Raw genomic sequence first — 17,973 nt, forward strand, 5'->3', positions numbered from 1 at the left:
CAAAGTGACACCCTGTTCCCCCTGCCAGGATTCGGTATTTACCGATTCGGTAAATACCGAATCGGTATTTCCTTTTGATTCCTATGGGCTTCATATATATATATATATATATATATATATATATATATATATATATATATATATATATATATATATATATATTTATATTTATATATATATTTACACACACATATATACAAACACATATTTAATGTTTTAATAATGTACCTTTACAATATATATGACTTTACCACACATGCATTTGCGTTATAATGGCATGCGTGATAAAGTCATATGCACTGTAAAAGTTTTAGAAATGACGGCTTTGCGGACTAATAGTCCCGCGTTATAAAAATTGCGGAGTGATGGTATGCGGGATGTTGGTTTGCGGAATATCATCACATATTCGTTTCCCGCTGTTCTTATTTTTTTATGACCCACACCGACGCTCTTCGGCAAACCTAGCCCTGAACCCTAAAAATACCCCTGTACCCCAAAACCCAAACCTTGCCCTGAACCCTAAAATACCCCTGTACCCCAAAACACAAACCTAGCCCTGAACCCTTAAAATACCTCTGTACCCCAAAACCCAAACCTTGCCCTGAACCCTAAAATACCCCTGTACCCCAAAACCCAAACCTAGCCCTGAACCCTAAAAATACCCCTGTACCCCAAAACCCAAACCTAGCCCTGAACCCTTAAAATACCTCTGTACCCCAAAACCCAAACCTTGCCCTGAACCCTAAAAATACCCCTGTACCCCAAAACCCAAACCTACAGCTGAACCCTAAAATACCCCTGTACCCCAAAACACAAACCTAGCCCTGAACCCTTAAAATACCTCTGTACCCCAAAACCCCAACCTACCCCTGAACCCTAAAAATACCCCTGTACCCCAAAACCCAAACCTAGCCATGAACCCTAAAATACCTCTGTACCCCAAAACCCAAACCTAGCCCTGAACCCTAAAAATACCCCTGTATCCCAAAACCTAAACCTACCCCTGGATCCTAAAATACCCTGTACCCCAAAACCTAAACCTACCCCTGAACCCTAAAAATACCCCTGTACCCAATACCCAAACCTAGCCCTGAACCCTAAAAACACCCCTGTACCCCAAAAACCAAACCTACCACTGAACCCTAAAAAAGACCTGTACCCCAAACCCCAAACCTATCCCTGAACCCTAAAATACCCCTGTACACCAAAACCCAAACCAACCCCAGAACCCTAAAAGTTCCCCTGTACCCCAAAACCCAAACCTAGCCCTGAATCCTAAAAATACTCCTGTACCCCAAAACCCATACCTATCGCTAAACCCTAAAAATACCCCGGTACCCCGTAACCCAAAACTATATCTGAACCCTTAAAATACCCAAACACCCCAAAACATATTCCTCAGTACCCCAAAACGTATACCCCTGTACCCATACTTACCTTATCCAAACATTTTTTTTAAAAACATGCTTTTACCATTCATACATTTACAACTAATTTCGTTGTAAATGTATTCGTGGTAAAAGCATATAAAATGTAATGCCATGCGTTATAATGGCATTGCGGAGTCATGGTACTTTCGTAATGAAAGTATGCGGGGTGATGGTATGCGGAAAGAAAGTTGCGGAATAATGGGTGTTTACCGCGGGAAACAATCATTCAAGACTCACACAACTCTGATTGTTAAACGGTCGCCGATGGCCTTCAAGCGGGGGCACACGCGAATGAGCGTGTCCCATTACACACATTCTATTTCATACCCGGACAACGTCGGGACGGGCTGCTAGTATATATATATATATATATATACATATATATATATATATATATATATATATATATATATATATATATATATACACTTGTGCAAGCCATTCCTTTACCTCCCCGATCGGCTGGTGCAGAGGACATGTTGAACATGGCATTTGTCAGATTTTATTAGCAATCAGTAGCCTAAACTATGTTAATTCCTCAACTAGGAACACATCCCTGCCAAGGCTTGACTGATATCTGTAATCCCGGAGGCTCTTGTTTTCCACCGGTTCTCCTGCTTGTGGAAGTATAAGATATGGATCGGTTTTCAATTATTTTGCGTAACAACAGGTAATAAACCTGGTACAATACACTCAGACAATTTTTAAAACAACTTAGAATGCATTGCTTTTCCCTGGTACATGTATTACAATCATGTATATAATGCCCTGGGCTGCATGGAGACCTGCCCGGCGGTCTTTAACATCTACATATCTCCAAAAAAGGGGAGTGATTCAGTTAAGGGCTGTGGAGGCTGGAATCAAAGTAGGCTACAAACAAGGATGTACCTCCCATCCCATAAATTAAAGATGATTTACACATCGATGGAACCTGAAAAGTATTCCTCTGGCTGTCTATGAATAGACTTACTTGTTCTTTAACTATTTTAGAAATAGTATTCACCCCTTAGTATTATTCTTGCAATTGTAAAAAAATTACCATGAATTTGTTGTTGAATAGAAATTTTTCTTTATACTTATTCTTTAGTAAAGAAAGTTGTTCACACATATATACGCTGTACATTTGAAACCCTGAGGACAGAACACTGGAAATACTTAAATGTGAATCGCACGTGAAACATTACATGACATTACATAAGCACATACCGAAACTGTGACAACAACAAACATACCACTTCATCCTACATTGTGGCCAAGACCTGGAACAAGTGCTCCTGATCGACATCAGACGTGCCCCACCCTGCACATCTTTAGGAAGACCCTCAAAACCTGGCTCTTCGACTGACCGGAGCTATGCCCCCTCCCCCCCCCCCCCCCCCCCCAGCGCCGTTAGACCCTCAAGGGTGAGTAACACGCTTAAAACTCCCTGATTGATTGATTAATATTTAAATTTTCTGTGTGAGAAAGTTGTGGGATCACTGGGCTGACACAAATTTCTACCATCCAGCGTTCCCCCAGGTCTCCCAATAAAAATGGCAACCCACTTGTGTGGGTGGGCCAAGTACCCACGACAGGCAAGGGCCCAAAACGTATGGTAGAGACCATCATAAAAGAACCAGGTTTTGCAAGGGGGGCACCTGGGGTTTTGGCCCCGGGCTCAGAGGCCATCTAGGGAAACCTACCGAAAACACACATTTCTGAAAACTAGACAGCCTGAGAAGCCCAGGGATGTATGGCTTGCGTGGATCTACTAACACTTTCCTACCCAGAATCCCCTGCAAACCTCAGGTTTAGCTGAAAAATACCCTTTTCCACATATTTTTTTGTGGGATCACTGTGCCAGCACAAATGTCCTACTGCCAAGCATTTCCCTTGGTCTCCCAAGTAAAATGACACCTCACTTGTGTGGCTGTCCAATGCAGAATCAGCTAATAACATATTTAAAAAAAATGTTTTTGCTACCCCACACAATTCTCATCCACAAGCCACAAAACCACTTACTACCAGATACACTACCCAGCCCTAAAACCTAAAAGATTCTTACACCCCTATACACTACCCATCTCTGAACCCTAAAGAACCCACAGTACCATTAAACACTACCCATACTTAAACCCTAAAATAAAACCTTCTTGCCTATACAATAAACATCCGTTAGCCCTAAGATTCCCTTTCTACCCCAATACACTACCCATCCTTGAGCCCTAAAATTCCCTTGCTGCAATAAAAACTACACATTCCTGAACAATAAAAAAACCCTTACTGGCCTTATACACTACCCATCACTGTACCCTAAAAACCCTTACCTTCTTTTAATAAATTTCCCACCACAAATCAATGAAAAACCAGTTAAAACGAACATATTATCACCCCTAACGAGTTAAAAAACCTTAATATTTAATTTTAACATTTAAATTACGTGTTTTGGCATCTCAGTAGGGGGGCTTTGTGCTTAGGTGTATTGTAAGGCCTCGACCCTCATTATTCGTTTGATTGAGTGAAGTATGTTGGGCATGTGGCCACCGAGCTTCAAACATTATAATGGAATGTGGCCGTAGGTTTTAGTTTTTTCATCTTTCGGGTTTCCTTATCAACTTTGTTTGGTTTGACCATGTCTTGCAGGTCTGAATGAATTCAAATATATGTAAAAAAAAACACAATCACAGAAAACTAAAAAAAAAAAAAATATGGTGCAAGATTTGTTCTTAGAGTAGGTAGAACTAGTAAAGCTCTTTGAAATGAGAGACCAATAATGTTTTTTTTTTTTCTGGAAGGATTGCTCAACTGCTTATCGAAGAAGGCAATCTTCCTATGAAGAGGTACACTCTGTTTTTCCTCTGGCCTATTCAAACGTATTCACGCACTTTATCAACAGAGATATTCATTGCCTTCATATCATAATAGTTTCACAATCGCTTTTCTTATTTCATAAGTCAAATATAACTTGCTGTTTGCTCTTCAAAGAAAGATGAAATGTTGCTTATATTTGTAGGCACAGGTGAAATATCCTTACGCCAGCATAATCTTGTGGTATTCTGCAAATTTCGCATTATGCTTGTTACGCAAAGTTCCTAGAATAGTGAAATTGCTCCATATTACATTATAGCATCGGAGCGCAGGAACAATGTAAGTGGCCAGAAAGCCATCAGCTGTTGTTAGAGGCATTTGTGTTTCTGAGCATTTTTTAAAGTGTGAGATGCATCCCCATGTCCAACATGGTCACCAGGACGCATTTCATACTAAAATATACCAATCACTAAATGCTGGTTGTGTACTTTTTGTGAATTCGCATAATTTCACTTAAATTGTGGAATTTCAAGTAATTATGTACAACTGAATTATATACATTTCACACACCCCTAGTGATTTGTTCCTGGGCCTACTGTCCCATGGAATATTTCCAAAATGGTGCATCCCTCCCAAATGGATATTCTGGGTCAGATTTACTAAGATTTTGCACCGTGTTTGTGTCACAAAGATGATGCAAAATGGAGCAAAATCTTTTTTTCCTAATTTACTTTCCAGTGCTAAACTTGTTTACCGCTGGAAATAACGTAAAAGTAATTCAAAGCAGCGCATAGCACTGCTTTGCAATACTTTGTGCCAGGGGAGCGTGCCAAGGGTGGTGCATGGGTATTCCCATGCAACCACCCAAGGTTTCTCACGCTAAACCAAATTTACTAAATACAGTAGATTGGGTTTAGCGTGAGAAAACTGCACCCTATTAAACTATGCACAAGTAAGAAGAAATGTTTTCGTTTCTCCTTCCTTTACCGACTTTGCATGCGTGCTGCACTGTGCCACACGCATACAAAGTGGGAAAAGCTTTCCCTTGTGTATTTTGTACAGTAAGTGTATCCTTCCTGTACAAATCCTATGCTAGATTCACACACACACCCTAGTGCTATGGCGCTAAGGTGGTGTACGGCGCAGGGCAGCTGCAATCAGGGCTGGTAGAAGGGTTAAGGGGTGGAGAGAGCTATATCTTTGAAAATATGGCACTCTCCTGCTCCTTCACTGTCGTGCAACGCAGCACAGCCTTGTGGAGGCTGCGCTGCGTTGTGTGGAGATTTGGTACATCTCCCCCTCTGCCTCCTGCCTGCACTAAGAATACCCTTTGGAACATCCCTATTTTAGAGAATCGTCTTGCTTCAATCTCTACCGACCTCGCTAGTTTGCTATGGGTTGGAAGGTTTTTCTCCCTGATAATATTATGGGTCATATGTATGAAACCCATTTCCTGTTCGCAAACGGGCCGATTCTCAAAATCGTCCCGTTTGCGAACGGGAAAAAGCCTTTTGGGATGTATCATCCCAAAAGGCCCTTGCAAAATAGGGAATCGCAAAATTTGTGATTCCTTATATTGAAAAATCATTTAAGGAATCGCAATTTACGATTCCTTAAATGCGATGTAAAAAGCACCCAAGTTGTGGGATTTCTCCTTAGGAAATCCCAAATTACCACCAACCTCAAGTTCGTGGTAATTTCTGATTTCTTTGAAAAAGTAACCTTTTTGCATTTTTCAAAGTGCCATGTGGCGCACATACATGCCCTTAGGGTGTGTAAGTGTGCCACATGTGCACACATGTACATTTCAGGGGTGCAACAGGGTGTCCTTTTGACACCTTGGCACCCTTAAAATTGCATTCTCAATTTGTGATTCTCTAATGGAAAATCGCAAATTGAGAATGTCTTCCCATCCATTCCTATGGGCCTCTAGGCCCGTAGGAATTAATTGGGAGGTATTACTTAATGGCAAATCGCAATTAAGGAATATGTAGGATTCGCCAAATTATTTGCAAATCATACATACATAGCGTTCTGCCCACCAAACTCACAGTTTCCCCATCCATTTAGAGATGTGGAAACTGACGGAGGCTCAGCTAGTCCCAAAAGGGAAATTATTGAATTGACCAACTGTTCACCGCCAGCTGTCTACCACTGGGCTCCCAAGTCATAGTAACAACTAGCCCCGCTTATGTAGTTGACAGGCTAAGGGGACAGTCACTAGAATTCTCTGTCCTTTACTATCATACAAGGTATGGTAGCTAGCATGATACTTAGTAAGATTGTAATCAAAGGCAGTAAAAAGGCTGAATGACCCTTACAGGTAGGGAAAAAAGTCCACGAGTGTCATGGCCACTGATTTTTGATTTTCAAAAAGAAACTTCCATTATGAGAGTTTTACGTAAAACTGCAAATGTTGTCCAAGTGCGTGCAATGGAAATTTTAACAGCAATTACCTGTGATAGACCTGTCAAATTAAGAGGGTACTGACATCTTTTCTTACATACAAAAAAAATGTGGCTTGGAGTTGGACAGGCTTCATGCCAATTAAACTACAAAGATCTCAGGTAGGCCTGGGCAAAATGACGGTTACGCTGGCGTAATCTTGCACAATGTCTGTAATTTTGTGATTTGCCTGTATGCAAAATTCCTCAAATTATGGTATTATACCACGTAGAGCAAATACATGCTGCTTGCAGTAAATATTTAGCACAAGCGCACAGGAACAACACAAACGACAGGGAACACGAGCCACTGATGTTTTGGGACTTCTGCTTTTTGTGAAGTTTTTTTGGTACAAAATACGTTCTTGCTTCCAATTCGGACGTGAGGTTGCAGTTTGAGTAAAATACAGGGCCAAGTGCCGGATTTGCATTACACAATATGGGGAAATTATTGTAATTGCCCACAAATTTTGCATAATTATGCAAATTACACAAATTTCACACCAAGCCAATCACAAGTATGTGCTAGTCTATCTCGACCCGAATTGTCAACATCAGAGGAAATCAACATATTCATGAACACCTTAAAGATTAATATGTGTTTTTTTTTAAAAGTTAAAATGTAAAGTCGATTAGAGATCTTTGATTAATGATGATATAACAAAATATACATTCATAGGCCACTGAAGGTTTTCGGATGAAAAATCTCTCACTATACTATACAAAACAAGTATTCTGTAACCTAAAAAAGTTCAAACAAAGTTGAGAGAAAAACGTTTTCCAAGCGGATGTAACAAAATGATGCCCTCTTGACCTTTCAGATCACACACTGCCGCATCGCGTGATCTGAAGGCCTAGAGATTCCCGTCAGACAGAAAGATTGCCTTACTGATACTGAGACTCATAATTTTTTAGAGGCCTCTTTTTACTGATCCTTGTGCAAACACTGCACCGCAAGTGGGTGGAGTATTGCTCAGCCACCATTAATGTTGACATTTCAACAGCACAGGAAGCAATAAACTTTACATGGTGAATTTAGACAGAATTTCAGTGTCACTAATTCACCCCATTAGGCCTATTACTAAGCTCAGATGACACTGGCTGCATGTAGTGAGTTACTGCTGCTTACTCTCAAGTCATGAGGCATCACGGACCTGGAACACATTTTAAGGCGCTCGGAGCAATAGCAATTGCCACATAAACATTTAAGAAAGTCACATTTCATTTTCTCGGATTCTTTCAATTGAAGCATTCTCCACAGTTCCTAATCATGATATTGAACCAGTTGTCTCCTTTTTATAGTACCCTGCCACTGGAATCGAACAGTGGGCTGCGCGGGATCTGCGTAGCCAAGTGCCTGTGCTTTTCTCATTACACAATTTGGGAAAATGTTTTCTTTTCTGAATGCACAGAAGCGCACCTAACATACCAGGGGTGTTGTGTCCTGCGAGACACGTTCTAGTGTCTCTCGACAGGCACTGGTTTAGTAGCCACTCCCCTATGGGCTTGGGCACACACATCACCCACCCATCCATCACCGGCGTCACGAGTAACGTGACTCGGCTTATAAAGGGGCTCGAGTGCACATGCTCGTGGCAAGTTCCAGTACAATATTAAGGTGTCTGTGTAGTCCTTTTGTCCGCATGTGGGCCTAGGGCCCAAGACACAACAATGGCGATGAGGGGGTTCACCACCGCGTGTAACCTGACACTTGTTTCCACTGATCATCGAGGGGGTAGTGCAGCCTGCTCCTAAGCCCCGTGCCTGCTGCCAACGTGCCGGCGAATGAGAAGACTTAGGGCGGAAAGACTGACACTGTCTGGGTACATCGGTCCCCTCTGCTGAGGCCTCAGCAGCCACCACTTGCAGTAACCCAGTAGGTCCACCAGCGTGACCACCTCAGGTAAGACCACACAGCTGGAGAGACATTCGTAAAAAGGGGAGAGGTGTGGCAGCGAGCACAAAACTGCCGGTAGTCCTGCAAGAAGTTAAGGCTCCCCCGCTCCTGGTAGTGCCCACGTGGGCAGACAAACACTGCACGCATAGCACACAGGGCCCAAGGGGGAAAAGAAAGCAAATCTGACCAATAAATGGCACTGCACTCTGACGCCCAGCCTATTGTGCACCCCAATATGTCCCAAAGCGAGGGAGTGGCGAGATCGAGGTGGGCAAAACCATGCAGCAATGCAGCCAGCTGAGGTGCCAGTTTTATAAGGGGAAGCCCAAGCAGTGCCGTGATCGTCCAGAGGCCACGTATCGGCTGAAGTTAAAAAATGCCCTGCCTTCACAGAGCCGACTGAGATGGTGTGAGACGACCGCACTCACCCTGGACGAACCTACTGGCCGCATATACCCCACAGTAAAGGCCTCGAGTGCACCGCTGAAGCGAGCCTCCGGCACCGACCCCAGCATGATCTGCCATCACCGACAACCACGCAAGCCACTGACATAAGAGGCGTCCGGAGAGCCACTCCAGATAATTATCTGTAAAGCCATAAGGAACCGACCCCTAAATTCAGGCTGGTCTCGCCACCGGAAGGCCTGTGGTGCATATGCAGGCCTTGGTCTAACAACTGCTACAGCAGGGAATAACGAACTGCAGGCAAGTAGTGCAGTGACCAGCCAGCAAAGAAAGGACAGATATCGTCCTGCAGAGACTGACAACCACCACGGCCGGGGCCTGCACCAAAGGAAGAGATGCCGTGGCCTCCCGAAGTGGCCGCAGCGACACATGGTGAGAAGTGCAAGCCCCGCCCAAAGTTGACCGGCATAGAACATCCTCACCTGCTACTGAAGGAGCCTTGCCTCTGTTCACCCTGCCCACCTCAACAGCTATAAGCAGGCGCATCAAGGCCTCAACCACAGTAGACACTCTAATGGCAGCAGAGATCTGAGCAGTAGCATCAAAGGAAAAACAACGCCCAAGGAAATAAAAAGGAGATGAGCAGCATGAGACACAGTCTGCTAGAGAAAGCTCAAGTGATATTTGGCAGAGACAAAAGGGCACAACGACCAGAGACTGAAACCCAGCAGAGAGCATTCAAATAGCTCAAAGCTGCCCCAGCCAAGTAGGAAAGTGAAGACAAAAAAATGTTTGCTGCATACCCCAGCAGTGGTGAACTAACACCATCGCAAGCAAGCAGAAAGGGCAAACAAAGCACCTGCAGGAGGCACCCATGAAGAAGAACCACAAGCACAACGCCCAAGGTGAGTGACGCATGCACCAAGAAACCAGATGACACGGACAAGCACCAAGGAGAAAGAGACCAGTCCACTTAGAATTGCACTACTGAAGGCAGAAGGGAGATCTTCTACATCTCCACCATACCAGCGAAGCCCCGCAGTGGGCCAAAGACAACAACACAGTGTCCTTACAAGGCTGACGAGAGGAGAGTAGTACACCACAAGTGGCCAGCCACGACCACAGCTCACCACTGCCCGTGGAAGACATTCCCTGGAGAGGGAACACCCAGAGCAGGAGCATCAAGAAGCCACAGCTCACCACTGCCCATGGAAGCCATTTCCTGGAGAGGGAACACCCGGAGTAGGAGTGTCAAGAAGCTGCCGGAAGAGGGAGCACCCACCCACCCATCCATCACCGGCATCACGAGTAACGTGCCTCGGCTAATAAAGGGGCCCGAGTGCACATGCTCGTGGCCAGTTCCTGTGCAATACTAAGGTGTCAATAAAACCAGAACAGGGGGCAGATCCTTCAGGGTTGCAGCGGCCAAGTTGTGGAACAGTCTGCCCACCGACATACGTCAGATTTCTCAGCTTCTGCCATTCAGGAGACGTATCAAGACCTGGCTCTTCCCCCAATAAATGCCCGTCTGTCTGCTCTCCCGGTTAACCGTCAACAGAGTATTCTCCAGCGCCAGGAAGCCTGCAAGGTATCAGTTGCGCTTTACAAATACTTAAAATAAATAAATAAATAAATAAAGTGTCTGTGTAGTCCTTTGGTCCACATGTGGGCCTAGCGGCCCAAGACACAAAACAGGGGTTCTCTCCTCACCAAATAACAGTATTTGTTACTGCGGTGCATATTTATACTATACTCGCTGAGCGTCGCAACACTAAGTACGAGCAAATAGCAGTCCCATCAGGCGTTTCACAGAGACAGAAGTAATGCACACACCTTTGGCACAAGATCCTCACAGTAGCGATGTCACACATGGCAGGGGTTACTTGGAAGGTGTGGGGTTAGAGACTCAAAGTCAACAAACCATCCCCATCCAACACTCATTAGCTAATCAATGTCGGTTCAGTGAATGGAAAAGAGAAAGTACTTTACTATTCATACACACTGCAAAAATAGACACAGATAACACAGGACTTTTAAATTATTACTCTGCATTCAGGTGATACTTTTTGGCCTTCTGGAAGGCCACATATGCTGTTCCATCGGGACAGATATCAGTGGTAATTTTAGTGCAAATGTAGTCTGTTTAGCACTCCTGGGGGAGACAAGACGAGTAATATTGGCAGGCAGGTGGAACCGAACTTTGCCAGTGATTGTGAGTGTCCGCTCCTTTAATAATTGAGTCCCTCTGGAGTGATATTTACCCATTTCCCACGGTACCTTTTGTTTGTTCAGTTGTGGTAGAACAGCCAGTACCTACAAGTGTTTGGTGGGCTCAGTACTGCTGTGCTGGGTGGGGGTTTCAGCACAGTTCATTGAGCTTGAGTCAAATTGTCTCTACCCTGATCCAGTTGACGGTGTGGTCTACGACAAGATATTTTGTGCACGTCTATATAAGTAAACATTGGCAAAGCCTATATCTGGTGGAAGTAGGCTGAGCCATGCCACATGCAGTTTAGTGGATCTTGCCTATTGTGTTCTTGCCATGCATATGACAAATCGAATCTAATTTCACCCAAACAACTGAGGAGCCCCACTTGGTGACCCTGCACTCATGGTGAGAGTCCTCTCTCTGACTATGACTGGCGCGTTACTCCTGGGCACAGAACCTTCTCCGATACTCTGGATCTAATATGTTCAGTAAAAAGGGTGCTCATGCTGTGCCGCTCTACAGCACATACCACAGCTCTGCATCACAGTCCGTCTTTCAGAAAAGGGCTTCAGTACACACACAATTGGGTATGCTCAAGCAAGAGACAAAAATCTATAGAGCTTGCTATGATAGACTCAGATAGGGGTGCACTGTCTCTAGAGCCATGCAGTAAACTTTTCTCCACTCCAAACACTTACATTTGATGAAATATGATGTGATTTCTTTAGTTTATAACGACTGAAGAGTGCAGTACATGTAAGTGTCGTGTCAATTTGGCACAAGCATAAACCGGTATTTCCACACAGAGACTATTACTCTTGATAAAATGCAGGCTGCTATTAGAAATGTGTGAAGGAAGAGAGAGAAACAGTAGGGTTTTCCTGATAACGTGATGCTGGTAGAAACAAGATCTACACACATTATTCACCTACGAATTCATGGTGAGTTCTTGATCTAGTAAAACACCATATTTCATACACAAGTGATGTGAGATCACCTCCCAGGCTGATGGGCTTTAGCTATTCACCCATCGATAAAATTGTTACTAGTGCTTAATATGGGAGAGTGGTTGCAGGGGGGTTCCACAGGCACAGAGTTTTGGGGAAAAACACTTATTTTTCTTCAACAATCTTTTACCCAATTATAGAGAGAAAAAGGTGAGAGCGAAGGCGAAAAAGAAAAATGGAAAAGTGACGAAGGAGAAAAAAGAGAGAGAATGCAACAGACATTAAAATGGCAAAAAACATGGAGAAATTAATAATTTCTCCTCGTATTGCCTGGTAATCCATGGCGTTAGAATGGTGCTGTTTTGGACTCTACCTCAGCCTTGTAAATAAGGGGCAGCATCAAAAAGCAATGGGTGTTGTGGTGGAATGCACACAGGTACAACCATTGCATGCCATTTTGTTGCAGAGGCCTACAGCAGAAAGTGGCATATTTACAAACTGACATTAAGTCACATTAGGTGGCTTAGCGCCACCTTGTAAATATGGGAAATGGTGCTAAAACATAGAAAGTTCACATAGCCATTATTGATTATTTATGTGCAGGGTGTCCCTTCCGGTACATAAACAATCACCTCTGCAGCACAGGCACTCTTTCAACATGGCAGCAGGGTGCCTGCGCTGGCGCTAGGGAGCTTTTTTTGTGCCAGCGCTAGGGGAAACATAGGAGTGCGCTGTATTCTTGTGACTATGGCACATCCCTGCTTTTTAAAAATGTTGGAGCGTGGCACTGCTGAATTTGGCGCAACTTTTCACTCCGAACTTCTTTTGTTTATGTATATATATAACAACAACAGGTACCAGAGGTCAAGAATCAAGGAAAGAGTTCAAAGGTATAGGATATCCACCCAACAGACCACAGCCCCCTCCTTAACTGGAGGTCAACATGATGAACACAAAGACTCTCATGGGATGAGGAAAATACCCATCAGTCACCACTCGGATCCGCCCTTCATCATTTGGGATTTGTCCGGACCACCCGTCTGAGAAAGTTTGTATTACAATCAAAGGAAGACCTGGTGGTTAGGAGGTCCCCTTTGTTGTTCCAATTACAGTGTGGTCTACCACTCGATCTTAGTGAGTGGAGAGAAAATATGGGACTGGGGTGTGCAGTGCAAATAACTGTGAGTGAAGAAAAGAAACCAAAACAGTGGAGTGTGTTAAAATTGGTTTAGAGAGCACGGAACAACCTTTATTCAGTGGATGCTCTCAATTCCAAGATTAAAAGATATAACCTGAGGCAGTCAAGTTAGGTAGACCGTCTAAGGTGAGGTCGACATGTTTCAGCAAATTTGGACTATTACGTCCTTGCTTTCATCAGGACCAGAATATAAGGCTAGTGCTACTGCACAAAAGTGAAAAAATATAAAGGAAGAAAATATAAAGTGACAACAGGAGATGTGAAACAAGTGCAAAGAGTCACCTGTATGATCCAGATGCCATTACAGTTAGTATTGTTCACTTAATCTGTAAGGTAGGACAGCCTCACCCCACCTGGCAGTGGCTCAGGGGAAAGTGAAGCACCGCTCTGTCCGCCGGTGCTCCGTGGCCGGCGTCCTAGCCGACTGGGGAGGTGTATGTATATATATATCCCCGAGACTTGAACATGCCTCCTCGCATTTTTAACCCAAGACAGAAGAGAGTAAATAAATACTTATGAACAACAATGAAAGAGTGTTAGTAACTTTAAAGGAAAGGGGTATACGAGCACAAAAGAGAACAACACCTATTTGGTGTGTCTAGAAAGCCCTCACTCACCGACCTGGTCGGTGACATGCTTCATCATTGGGCCCCACCGGGAGTGACCGAGTGCCACCCCAGTGTGCTTCAACGCCAGATTTACTGCGGAGCGGGTAATGTGTATTGATTAGAAAGGATGATAAACAGAGAATTGTAAATAAGGCCCACTTTCACACTACACTCAGAGTGAAAGGGGCATGCAATGCATATTGTGGTGGGCATTGCGCTTCAACACTCAATGGTAGGGTGGGCCTTAGCGTGTCCATACCGCCGGGGTGTAGTCCACTCTAGGTCCTGACGAATGCCAGGTATATAAAACTGACATTAGCAGAAACATGTTGACCATCACCTAATATTACTGGAAACAGGCCAATCAACTCATTTGGTCTAGGTTTCCAACACTTTTTTAATATGTCTTATTGATCAGCCAATAAAACATTTTTTGATACAACTAAGGCATTTTGAAACTCACCACGTACACGTTTCCTAATCACTAACACGATCACTTAGCTCTCACATCTTCACATTACCCGCTCCGCAGTAAATCTGGCGTTAAAGCACACTGGGGTGGCACTCGGTCACTCCCGGTGGGGCCCAATGATGAAGCATGTCACCGACCAGGTTTGTGAGTGAGGGCTTCTAAACACACCAAATAGGTGTTGTTCTCTTTTGTGCTCATATACCCCTTTCCTTTAAAGTTACTAACACTCTTTCATTGTTTTTCATAATGTTCAGTGGGGAATAAGAGTGTTGTCTCTCCCTACCTCTCTTCATGTTGATATGTAAATAAATACTTAACCAGCAATATTTGAGATTATTTAGGTGGTAGGTTGTGACAACCGTTCACCACTAATTTTTCAGTTGAACAAAAGAAAAACAATAACACCATTTACTAAAAGGCAAGTGTAACTATATCAAACAAATATAACAATGGACATTTATATATAACAGAAAAAAGCCAAAACTTATTTTGTTTCTTAAACATAATGTTTTAATTACACAGTTTATTGTAGTAATGTTATTGATTAGAAAGGATGATAAACAGAGAATTGTAAATAAGGCCCACTTTCACACTACACTCAGAGTGAAAGGGGCATGCAATGCATTTTGTGGTGGGCATTGCACTTCAACACTCAATGATTTTGATGCTGCACCCTATTTACAAGGGTGGTGTAAATAGGAGGTAGCACTAAAATTAAAACCAGGGACAACCTGGTCTTAACATGGCGAAATAGGGAGAAATGCTTTATTTCTCCTAGTTTTTGCTGTTTCTATGTGTGCATTCTGCAGCGCACATATAAAGTGCAAATTGCCATGAATGATTGTTTATGTACAGGAAAGTGTTACATTCCCTTAACTCAAGCAGTCTTGCACTATTATTGTAAATACGGTGCATCCCTGTGTTTTTAAAGTCAGGGAGCCCAGCGCTATCAATTTTGGAGCTAACCCGTGCTCAGCCACTTTCCTAAACAAATGCCCACTGTATTTCTGTGCCTCATGTAGCAGATGCGCAGGACAACATAGATCTGCTCCGGTCGTCTGCCTGATAACAATGTCATTGTTACCAGGCAGACGACCGGAGCAGATCTATCCTAGAGAACATTGCAGATTTATTCAAAAGAGTAATGCATCTACCCTGGCACGATTGGTCCCTCAGTTTGTCCCGATTAAGTTGAAGCATCTGCTCCATCGATGCTAGAAACAGTGGTTGACCTGCGCATCTGTCATCCACCGCGATTGAGCAACATATGTACATACAGGTTGTCAGCCCAACAGTCCGTCTCTCATACGGGGCACCCCAGTGGGTCCCCATGTGAGTATTCCTTCTCTTTTCTCTCACTTTACCGGTATCTCACATATCTTACTGTTTCAAGTGGCTGCGCAACCCCCATCAGATTACCCCATATCCCTGGTCCTGAGGAGACCCTATAACGTAAAAGGGTCGACACGCCATCGACTGTACTTAAAGGGAACCATTTCAACAGCTCTGACTAGTGTATACTGCAGCTGGAACTATCACTAAGTCACTTTTGGTCATCTTTGAAAATTGTGGAAACCAAGTTGTACACATCACATGTTTTTCACTTTCTGTTTTATGGTTCCATTTCACTTGGGGACACAAAGCACCATTGTTTTCTGGTTTGTGTATATATCAGTCTGAATTTTTCTATTTGATAAAAAGAATTAATGTTAATACAAACAAAAGTCTGCGAGGTCATCTTTCTTTCTGACATCACCTAACTCATTTTATTTGGATTGCGATTGTGCATATTATTATCATCATAAATTAGCTTGACTTTCAGCTGAATCCGTTGTTTCTGTTACATATGATTTACCCTGGTTCCTAGTGAGTAGGGTCCCCCTCTCCTTGTCCTCCACAAAGAACTAAAAGCATGTCCTTCAACGCAAGTATGTCTCCTGAACATAAACTATTTCATCATTAAATCATTACACTATGTTTCACAAAAGGGTCTGAAAATTCAAGGCACTGCATTAAAACTAGACTATAAGGAAGAAAACAATATGGAGAATGCACATTCTAAATATTAAATACTATACCTTGAGCCATAGGAAGCCCTGCATAAGATAACACAGTGTTAGACATTTATCCACTTACTGTTTCTAGTGCTCCGTTGGCGGCGGCTTCAATCTCCCAACAGCACGTCAGTGACAGAATACTCTGTTTATATACCGTCCTTCTGCTCTCCTAGTGCTGTGGTATTTCTTATCTTGGAATATCCCGCATTGCTGGATTTCAGCTTTGTAGGGTCAAGTCTTGAGGAAGTTTAACCTGCGCTCGTTTTGTAGATTGGGAAGTACCGATTGCATCTGACCAGGGCTGCAAGATACACATATTTCAACATCACCCAGTTGTGAAACATGAGCCTCTTTAGAAATTGCGTATATTTGTTCTTGGCTTGAGGCTTGTGGTTTCTCTATGTTGCTTGACCTGGTACGCATAATTTTAACCACAAAAGAATGTAAAACAAACATTGACAAAGCCAATAGTTGTAGCCTTGGGATGCTGGTGTAATGGTTGTTGTTTTGTTTTTTAAACTTTTTTTGTTGCAAATATATGCCACAAAAATAAAAAGATAAGAAAGAAAGCACAATGCAGCCTAAACAGTTTCCATATGGTTAAAACTATTGGCAAAAACAAAAGTGAATAATTACTTTTAAGTTACTGTAACCTGTAAATATTGGACAAAAAAGAAAGACTAAAAACATGAAGAAGAATGAATAGGCAAGCATTGACAAAGCCAATAGACCTCACCGGTGAAAAGCGCTAGCTATTGTTTTGACTTTGTCATTACTTGTCTGGGTACTGGAACACATCTGCAGTAAGGAAAAACATGTTTTTGTGTATCAGCAGCAAACATAAAATGCATTGAAATATCAAATATGTCTTGTAACTAAATACATGAACATGATTCTTTAGCATTTGTCAAGGCTGTGTGTGGGTGTGCCTAAATGGGTGAGTGGGTTTATGTGGGAATCAATCAACAGTTAGGTGGATGAGTCCGTGATGGATGAGCAAATGAATGAATGACTGAGTGCACGCATAGGTAATACAAAATGAGTGACTGGATTGATAAATGGATGAGTAAATTCATAAATGGTTGAGTGAGTGCAGACATACAACACTAATCTTACTGACTGAGACTGAGACAAGTAGTTATAATGTTATAAAACACCTGTAATTGCCAGAACATGTCAATGACATCAGTACACCAGGGCAGTGTGCACTGTGTCAAGAATGTGCATAATACTGCAGGAATTATAACCATTGTGTCAGAACATTCATTTTGCAGGGTCGGCAATACTGTAATAGGAATGGCCACAATGTGTCCATGAGTTGCACTATTATACATGACCAAATTTGCCTCATCACTCCGAAATTCCAAGCGCATGTTTAGATTACATTAAAGCTAGCCCATGGGGGCGTGGCCAAGATGGCGGGGTGAGCGGTCGCACTCTCTGTGAGCTCCCCGGACCCTAGACCCCTAAGCCCTGTGTTTATGCCGATCTCCCCCCCGATCAGCCTAAAACTTGCAGC

At 43.1% G+C, this 17,973-nt stretch overlaps 1 protein-coding gene across 1 annotated transcript in view; it reads right to left on the minus strand.

Annotated features, from left to right (window-relative positions):
* Window positions 1–16,763, minus strand: part of LOC147711694 (uncharacterized) — a 52,868-nt gene extending 36,105 nt beyond the window's left edge. The window contains exon 1 of the mRNA XM_086922411.1: window positions 16,534–16,763. The gene's annotated coding sequence lies outside the window, so the exon portion shown is untranslated. The remainder of the gene's footprint in view (window positions 1–16,533) is intronic.
* Window positions 16,764–17,973: the final 1,210 nt, after the last annotated feature.

The sequence above is a fragment of the Lissotriton vulgaris genome, chromosome 5, assembly GCF_964263255.1.
Source record: "Lissotriton vulgaris chromosome 5, aLisVul1.2, whole genome shotgun sequence".
NCBI classification, from domain to species: domain Eukaryota; kingdom Metazoa; phylum Chordata; class Amphibia; order Caudata; family Salamandridae; genus Lissotriton; species Lissotriton vulgaris.